The 10,131-nt window shown below is 36.1% G+C and overlaps 1 long non-coding RNA gene across 1 annotated transcript in view; it reads left to right on the forward strand.

Annotated features, from left to right (window-relative positions):
- The window catches only part of LOC138921874 (uncharacterized), a 34,696-nt gene extending 26,110 nt beyond the window's left edge, over positions 1-8,586 (forward strand). The window contains exon 2 of the long non-coding RNA XR_011434822.1: positions 7,243-8,586. This is a non-coding gene — a long non-coding RNA (uncharacterized lncRNA). The remainder of the gene's footprint in view (positions 1-7,242) is intronic.
- The last annotated feature ends 1,545 nt before the right edge of the window (positions 8,587-10,131 follow it).

A 10,131-nucleotide genomic window follows, 5' to 3' on the forward strand; every position in this document is an offset into this window, starting at 1 on the left:
GCTTGACGTCCTTCCCTCAGAGGCCCACTGTCCTGAGCATGACCACTAAGTGTCCCAAACTCAACTAGGCAATGACTCCAGCTTCAGGATGATCCTTTTTCTCCTCCACATCCACCAAAATGTACCTGTTCTGTGTCTCAATCTTCAAAAGTTCACTATGTGATTTTAGCTATCATCTATAATCTAATAAACAAATTCCCATAAAGAGTCAAGGACTAATGGCGGTACAAGGAGAATTCATCGACTTCCCATTTCAATCTGGATATCACATAGGAAGGTCTCATTTTTCTTAATGGATCCTGTTAGTGTGAACACTAAAATTGAAGCGAATAAAGACACCCAAATAAAAACAACTCGTTTTAAGGATTCTAGTAGTTCCCAAAGAAGTTGTGACGGGGATGAATAGATTCAGTTGTCAAATCATTTTGTTCATGGTGTTGAAATTAGAGGATCCTTATTAGACAAAAAGAGGAGAAAAGTCTATATTCACATTTGTCCAAATAAACAGCCTTGCTTGAATTTCCCAAAAATAAAAAGTCTAAGGGAGTTACCTTAGAATTTCTAGTTCTAATAAATTAGAAATAGATTTTATATTTCTCTGGTAGAATGTAAGTTCTAGTTTCTATTTCTCAAATCACTCCTTTAGGTAGGGTGCTGGAATGGTACTGCTCTCTCTAAGCCTTAAGGTATCTTTGTGTAGACTTGCTGCCAGGCAATACAAATTGTCATCAAAGTAAAAGATGGCCAACACAGCCACTCAAAAGACACTAACGAGTTTGTGCCAATGGCATGGAAGGCTCTCCCACCCAAGACCCTCCAAAAAGGGCCTACGTCTGCTCCCAAGTGACCTTCACACCAAAAACATTATTCCTTCACCCCTGAAGAAGACGTTGCAGCTGACATTGTCATGTAGGATTACTTTGGGGAAAGGAATGGAAATTAAGTTTTACTAGGAGTACCTGCAATGTACCAGGTAGTGTACTAAGCTGCTTCCATAGACCTTTATTTCCTTTGCTTGTCACAAACACATGTAAGATGGGTGTTGTAATTCTCCACTTCTCAAAGAGAAACCTCAAAAAGAAAAAAATACTTGCCACCTAAATGAATGAGTGGTAGAACCAAAACTAGCTCCAAGATCCATGTCATTTCTACTAGATTAGTGGTTCTTAAAGTGTGATTCCCCAGACCAGCAGCATGAGCATCACCTAAGAACTGCTTAGAAATGCAGATTCTCAGGCCTTGCTCGGGATCTACTGGATGAGAAACTCAGACAATTTCAGAAGTTCACCAGTTTGTGGCTTAACAAGCCCTCCAGGTAATGCTGATGCTCCTGAAAGTTTGAGAACCCCTGCCCTAGACCACAAATCCACCATGACCGTATCCAGAGATGAGCTGACTACAGCTTGGCCCCTACCAGGGGTATTTAATCATTACAAGCCCAGATACAAGCTCACCCAGCTGTAACCTTCCTGTACTCAGATGATCTCTTCCTCTTCTTAGTCCCAATAGCCATCATTGTTTATATAATCCTTTTGCCAACTTATCACTTATGTCTTATGGCAATTCTTCCACTGGGGCCTGAAACTCTTAGACCTTTGCAGTGACTTAATTTTTCACATTTGTCTTACACTTAACAGTAAAGGTAACAGTGCCCGACAACAGCGGCTTGCATAAAGCAACAAGCTCCATAACTATTCGTTTCCATAATGAATGGAACAGAAGCGCTAACAATTGCTTTGTTTACAAGAATATTGGAATATTTTTCCGTCTGGAGAGCACCTATTAAATGAAATGCTCACAAATGAGAATGGGTACTCCTCAAGACCAACGCCTCTTAAACTGTTGTAATGTGCACACAAACTACCTGAGGATCTTGTTAAAATGCAGATTCCATTCAGGATTCTAAATTCTTACAAGCTCCCAGGTGATGTCCATGCTGCTGGTCCACAGACCACACTTTGAGTAGCGTGGTTAGGGTGCCCATGGTCTTGAAAGGTCTGAAAACTGTGACACAGTGTGTGGCCAGCTTTGGATATTTGAAGGCGAGGAGTGGTGCATTTAGCTTAGCTGGCCCAGGGACAGTGAGAGGAAGCCATATTATGTTTAGAAGATTTCAATTTCAGCTCATTAGAGAGGAACTTCCAAGGAATCGGAATCATCTATGCAGTAAATGGGTTGCCTCAAAATACCCGGGCACGCCCCACCTCCCCCAGCCTTGGAAGTGTTGCTGCAGATGAGGGACCGCTGGGCAGAGGTATCGCAGGAAAGAATCCTGAATGAAACGATCCAATCCAGATGGTTCCAGGGTTGATTCAGCAAGGTTTAAGTACTACAGTCTTTCCTTCCCCAAATGAGAGCAGAGACCACGTCTCATTCTTATTAATAATGTTGTCAATGTTCCAAATATAGGTAAGACATATATCCTAAGGAAAATATGAAATCATAAAAGTACAAAGGAAAAGTGAAAATCAATTAAATCCTATAACCCAGAGATAACTACTGTGAACATTTTAGACTATTTCCTTCAAGCCCTTTTCTGAGCATACATATTTAAATAGCTGAAGTTTTCTCTATATAAAATTTTGAACTCTGACTATTTTCCCTTAGAATTTATATCTTAAGTAATTGCTCATGTCATTAAAAAATGCTTCATAATGCTTCTTAATGGCTGCATCATATTGTTTCCTTGTATGTATTGAAATGGATTTAATCAACCTCTAATCGTAGGCCATTTCTGCTATTTCCATATCTTCACTATTTTACCTAATGTTACAAAGACTAACTTAGTGCATAAACTTTGGTCTGCATCTCTGAGTATTTCCTTAGGAAGACTTACTACAGTATGGATATTTTCAGGCTCTACATAGATATTCCCCAATAGCTTTTCAGAAAAGCTGTACCAGCAGAAATGGGAGAAAGTACGGATTCCCCATTTTCCTCAGCAGTAAGGAAATTACCACTTTTAAAAATTTACGACAATGATTTCATAGAAATAGAACTTTATTATAGTATTTCATTAATATTTCTCTGATTACATTCAAGGTTAAATACAATTTTAGGTTTGTCAATCATTTTTATTTCTCTGTTTTGTGACTGAGTTCTTCACTTATTTTCCATTAGTTCTAGAATATTCCTCATGGACTGTGTATGACATACGTTTTACCTATCGAAGATAAATCTGATAAGCCATCATTTGTTGTATCTGCTTAAAATACCTACGGTCTGATTTTATGTTTTTGATGTTCCAAAGTTTTAATTTCATTAACAAATCCATTAATCTTTATCTGTTGCCTTCAATTTCTTTTGTACGTGGGAAGTTCTTCTTTAGTCAGAGTATACGTAGTCAGTAAACGTTCAGTTTCTATGGTTTGAATTTTGACAGTGAATTTAATCCACTTATAATTACTGTTAAGGTGGACTACATAGTTTTCTGTTCTGAAGAGCTCTTTTTCTAGTCAATGTATTGTCTTCTCCCACTGAAGTCCTTTACATTTAAAGCTTTTGTTTATTAAAGGTCCAAAACACTTCGCTCTCTAAAAGTTTATCAATGTTTCTAGTGAACAGCATACGACTGACCATGCATCATGTTTTTTAATTCTTGCTTTAAAACTTGCAGTAAGTTATCTTAAAGTCTTAAGCTAAGTTAACTTCATTGTAATACTTGTTATTTCTTAATTTTTCATTTTGAAAATTTCAAAATTACAGAAAGATTTAAAAAACATTAAAACAATAATACAATGAATATCCATATACCCTTTACCTATATTCACCAATTGTTAGTATTTTGGCATATTTCCTTTAACTCTTTGTCTCTTCTCCCCGCCTTCCTCCCCTCCCCCTTCTCTCTTTGTTTTGTTTTTTTTCCTGAACAACTTGATAGATGCAGTCATTTTGACACTTGAACTTCACCTAAAAATCTTCACCATGTATCTCCTAAAAACAAGAGCATTCTTCTTATATAAACAAAATACTTGGGAAATAACATTCACACAGCATTGTTATCTAATAAACTGTCCATATTCAAATCTCCCCAGTTATTCCAATTATATACTTTATAGTTTTATTTTTCCTGATCTAGAACCAATTCAAGGATTACACATTGTATTTAGGTATTGTGGGCCTTTAGTCTCCTTTTGTTGTCTTTGATGATACTGACAGTTTTTTAATATTTCAGGCAAGTTGTCTTGTAGAATGTCTCACCACCTGGTTAGCCTGAGAGTTTATTCAAGGGTAGATCCTAGTTAAATATTTTTGTTAGAAAAATTTCAGAGGTGATGTTGTGTCTCTCTCAAGGCACCACATCAGGAGACTCCTGATTTTTTTTAATCAGCTTAATTGAGGTATAATTTACATGCACTAAAATTCACCAATTTTAAGTGTAAAATTGGATGAATATTGACATACAGTCATGTAACCACCAATTCAATCATGATTTAGAACACCTGCAACATCTGCAAAAGCTCCCATGTGACCTTTTGCTATCAGTCCCCTGCCCACACCCCTGGCATCCATTGATCTGTTTTCTACCACTACAGTTTTGCCTTTTCTAGAATGTTATACGAATAGATCATACAGACTTTTCTTCTCCGTCTTCTTTCACTTAACATAATGCTTTCGAGAGTCATCCATGTTGTTGCATGTATCAATAGTTTGTTCCCCTTTTTTGGTGAGTAGCATTCAATTGTATATCTATATCACAGTTTGTTTATTCACTCACTAGTTAATTGACGTTCGAATTCTTTCCAACTCGGGGCTACTATTAATAAAGCTGCTATGAATATTTGAGTATGTTTGTGCAGAAATACGTTTTCATTTCTCTTGGGTATATACCTAGGCATGGGATCACTGGGTCATATGGTAAGTATGTTTAACTTTACAAGAGATTTCCAAACTGTTTTCCGAAGTGGCTGGACCATTTTGCATATCTACCAGTTGCTCTACATCCTAGCCAGCACCTGGTATTGTTAATATATATAGTTTTTATTTTAGCCATTCTAATGGGTGTGTAATGGTGGCACATTGTGGCTTTAATTTGCATTTCCTTAATGGCAAATAATGTTGAACACCCTTTTTATTTTTTTTCCTCCCCAAAGCTCCAGTGCATGGTTGTATATCCTAGCTGTAGGTCCTTCTATGTGAGCAGCCATCACAGCATGGCAACTGACAGATGGGTGGTGTGGTTCTGTGACTGAGAAATGAACCTGGGCCACCAAAGCAGTGAGACTGCCAAACTTTCACTAATAGGCCATCAGGCTGGCTCTTGAACCCCTTTTCGTGTGTTTATTTGCCATTCAAATATGTTCTCTGGTGAAGTGTCTCTTCAAGTTTTGGGCCTATTTTTTTAATTGGGCTGTTTGCTGAGTTTTCAAAGTTCTCTATTTATTCTAGATACAAGTCCTTTGTTGGATATGTAATTTACAAATATTTTCTCCCAGTCTGTGGCTTCTTTTTTAATGTTCTTAACTATATATTTTGAAGAACAAAAGTTTTAAATTTTGATCAAGTTCAATTAATCAATTTTCTCTCTGTGTTTCATGTTCACTAATCTTTTCTTCTGCAATGTCTAATCTGCTACTAATCCTGTCCAGTATATTTCTCCTTTCAGATATTGTATTTTTCACCTCTAGAAGTCCCATTTTGGCCTTTTTAATATCGTCCTCTCTTTCCATCATGTTCATGTTTTCCCCTGCCTTCTTGAACATATAAATATATTTACATTAGCTGATTTAATATTCTTGTTTCCGACTTCCATCATCATTATCATTTCTGGCTTCGTTTCTATTGATTAAATTTTCTCCTGGTTATGGATGATATTTTCTTGTCTCTTTGCCTGCCTGAGAAGTTTTGATTGGATGCTAGACATTTTGAATTTTACTTTGGTGAATGCTTTTTTTTTTTTATTCCTTTAAAATAGTATTGGACTTTGTTCTGGTATACCATTAAGTCACTTGGGGCCAGCTGTATCCTTTTGAGTCTTGCCTTTAAGCTTTGTTAGTGCAGATCTAGAATAGTCTGTAGTCTAGGATTAACCTAGTCTTACTACTAAAGCAATAGTCCCCTGAGGAGGACTCTACCCAAGCCTTCCACCTATGACAAGGTCTTTCCACTCTGTGGGAACACAAATTATTTCCAGCCCTTGATGAGCTCTGGGAATTCTTTGGCTTACTGCTGTCTGGTGATTCTTTCTCCCAACTTGAGTAATTGTTTCTCACCCATTAGAAGACCAGAAGTCAGCCACAGCAAAATGCTAGAGTTGACCTGTCTACAAATAACCAGAGCTCCCTCATCTCCAGGACGCTTCCCCACAAATTCCAAACTCCTTGGCTTCCCTGAACTCCAATTCTTGTCTTCTGAACTTGGTGAGACCACCAGGCTTTCTTTATATTGCCCCTCCTTTTACTGTGGCAGAGAAACTGCCTCAAGATAGTAATCTGGGACAATCATAGGGCTCAACTCCCTTGATTCTTTGTTTTCAGAAATTACAGTCTTGCTCTGCTTATTGACCAATATCTGAAAACAATTGTTTCACAATTTTGTTTTCTAGTTGTTTAAGGTGCAAGGGTGAATTTGGACCCTGTTACTCCATCATCACCAGGGAAACTGAAGTTCTTTTACTAATTGTTAATGTTGCCTTTATAGACAATCACACACACACACACACATACACACACACACACAGAGAAGTCTGTTACTTGCTTCATGGATCTGCAATTTATTCCTATGTTACTCTCATACTGCTTCAATTATTAAAACTTTAAAACCTGGGGAGGAAGAGTCTCTGCTCATTAACTTTTTCATGTTTTAAAACTATTTTCATATATTTATATTTCCAAATACGTCATAATCATTTTGCTAAGTTCTCTCTTCAAACCTCACTGGGATTTTTACTTATACTATGTTAAGCCTGCAATTTAATTTGGGAAAAATTGACATCTTAAGCATATTCAAACTTCCTATCCAGGAACATAGTATTTTTCTCCACGTCTTCATTTTTATTTCTTGCTAATTTTTAGTGTGTTTTAAATGGTTGCTCTATGTTTCAACCTAAGGTTATTCCTGGGTCTTCTAAGAGATATCTTTGTTATTATGAAAGTGATTTTTCCATTGTGTTGTTTAAATGGTTATTACTTTTTTACCAGAAAGCTGTTGATTTCTATATATTTATCCTACACTCATAACTTTTCTGAATTGTCTCATTACTTGTAAGATGGTCTTTAAAAATTACTCTTTTGGATTTTCTAGGTAGCCTATCTTATCATCTGAAAATAAGAATCATCTTATTCTATGTACATGCAAAAGAATGAAGTTCAATCCATACCTTACACCACATACAAAAACCAACTCAAAATGGAATAAAGACCTAAATGTAAGACCCGAAACTATAAAACTACAAGAAGAAAACATAAGGGAGAAGCTTCATGGCATTTGATTTGGCAATGATTTCTTGAATATGACGCCAAAAGCACAAGCAACAAAAGCAAAAATAGACAAATGGCACTACAACATACTTAAAAGCTTCTGTGCAGCAAAGGAAACAATCAACAGAGTTAAAAGAAAACCTCCAGAATGGGAGAAAATATTTTCAAACCATATACCTGATAACAGATTAATATCCAGAATATATAAAGAACTTTACAACTCAGTAGCAACAGAAAACACCCAACTGAAAACTGTCTGTTCATTTTAGAATAGAATAGACATTTCTCCAAAGAAGATGTACAAATGCCAACAAGCATATGAGAAGATGCTCAATATCATTAATCATCAGAGCAACGCAAATCAAAGCCACAATGAGGTATCACCTCACACCCATTAGGATGGCCACTATTAAAAAAAAAAAAAAAAAAAGCAAAACGCAGAAAATAACAAGTGCTGATGAGAACATGGAGAAATTGGAACCCTTGTGGACTGTTGGTGGGAATGTAAAATGGTGCAGCCACTAGAGAAAAGTAGTGGAATTTCCTCAAAAGTTAAAAATATAACTACCATATGAATCAGCAATCCCACTTCTTGGTATATATCTAAAAGAATTGAAAACAGGATCTTGAGATATTTGCACACCCATGTTCGTTTCAGCATTATTCACAATAGCTAAGTGGCAGAAGCAACCCAAATGTCCATCAACATGGATAAAGAAATGTGGTGCACACATACCACATTATTATTTATGGAATATTATTTAGCCTTAAAAAAGAAGGAAATCCTGTCATATGCTACAACATGGATTAATCTTAAGGACATTATGCTAAGTGAAAAAGCTAGTCATAAAAAAACAAATACTGCATGATTAGATTTATATGAGGTATCTAAAGCAGTCAAACTCATAGAAACAGAAAGTAGAATGTGGTTACCAGGAGCTGGGGGGGGGGGGGGGGGGGAAGAAATGAAGAGTTGTTCAGTAGGCATAGAGTTTCAACTTTGCAAGATGAAAAAGTTCTAGAGATCTGTTGCACAACAAACATGCATATAGTCAACACTACTGTACACTTAAAAATGGTTAAAATGGTAAATTTTCATGTTATGTGTTTTTTACCACAATAAAAAAGAAAAAACCCATAATCCTTCCATGATGGAAAAAAAACAAAACAAGACCAGATTCCCTGGAAAATTACTTACTTTCACCAAAATAATTGTGGCAGTCTGACTCACCAAAGTTCAACAGATTATAAATATATTTCCATTTGTCATTGTATACTATAAAGACTTTTAAAACGCAATTATTACTGTATAAGTCACACTTTTATTTGAATGTCCAGAGCAAGAAATCAAAATTCAAAGGATTTTGTTTAATTGCGGAAACATCTATATAAATTAGTAGCCAAGTAATGTTTCCTATAAGAATTCCAGAATAAATTCTCTTTAAAAGAAAAATAAAAGAATTATCTTATCCTATCCAGTAGTACTGTTTCTCATTTCTGTTACATATTTTATGATCTTTGCCATATCTTCCCCTAAATAATATCAAATAATAATAGGAACACTGGGTCATCCTTGCTTGGTTTAAGATTTAACATGAATACCTTTCATATTTCACTAAGAATGATGTTAGCTATTGATTTGAAATAGATCTTCTCTATCTTGCTAAGAAAGTGTTCATATATCGCTAACTTTTGAAGCACTTTTCATAAGAAATGAATGGAGTTTATCTAATGTAGCATTGGCACTTAATGTGAAGATCATATGCCTAATGCTACGGACTGAATTGTGTCCCCCAAAATCCATCTGTTGAAGCCCCAACCCTCAATGTGACTGTATTTGGAGACAGGGCCTTTAGGAAGCAATCAAGATTAAATGACATCATAAAGGTGGTACCTAATCCGACAGGATTAGTCTCCTTTATAAGAAGAGATACCAGAGAGGTCACTCTCTATCTCTCTCTCTCTCCACCAAGTGAGGACACAACAAGAAGATGGCCTGTTGCAAGCCTTGAAGAGAGCCTTAACCAGAAAGCAACCCTGCTGGACCATGATCTTGGACCTCTAGCCTCCAGAACTGTGGGAAAATATATTTCTGTTGTTTAAGGCACCCAGTCTACGGTATTTTGTTATGGCAGCCCAAGCCGACTGAGCCACCTAAAGATACAATATGTTAATTGACTTCTAAAAATTTCCCACTTTTTATTGCTGTGATGTAGCCTACTTGGGTTAGCGCAAGTTAGTCTTTTAATATACTGTTGGATTTAACTTCATTATATTTTATTTAAGATATTTTTATATATACTTATATGGGATATTGAATGTCATTTTCCTTTTCACACAACTTTTACCAATTATGGAATAAGTTTTATGCAATTTTTACAAACACAACTAAAGCAGCTGACCATCTTTAGTGTGGTGGTTAAGGGCACAGACTCTAGAACCAGACTGCTTAGGCTTGAATCCAAGATTCACCACTCACTAGCTGGGTGACGTTGGGCAAGGTACTGAACCTCCTTATGCCTTAGTTTTCTCAATTGTAAAATATGATAAAAATAGTAACTAACTGAAAACATATTAGAGAATTAAATGAGCTTATATATGTCAGAGGTTTAGAACAATGTTTGTCTGATACAGAGTACCTAAGGAATTAAGTTTTTGCTTAGGTTTCTTTTTTTTTTATCATCTACTGTGTTCTGAGACTTAAAATAGTATA

This window comes from Equus caballus, chromosome X (genome assembly GCF_041296265.1).
Source record: "Equus caballus isolate H_3958 breed thoroughbred chromosome X, TB-T2T, whole genome shotgun sequence".
In the NCBI taxonomy this organism is placed as follows: Eukaryota; Metazoa; Chordata; class Mammalia; order Perissodactyla; family Equidae; genus Equus; species Equus caballus.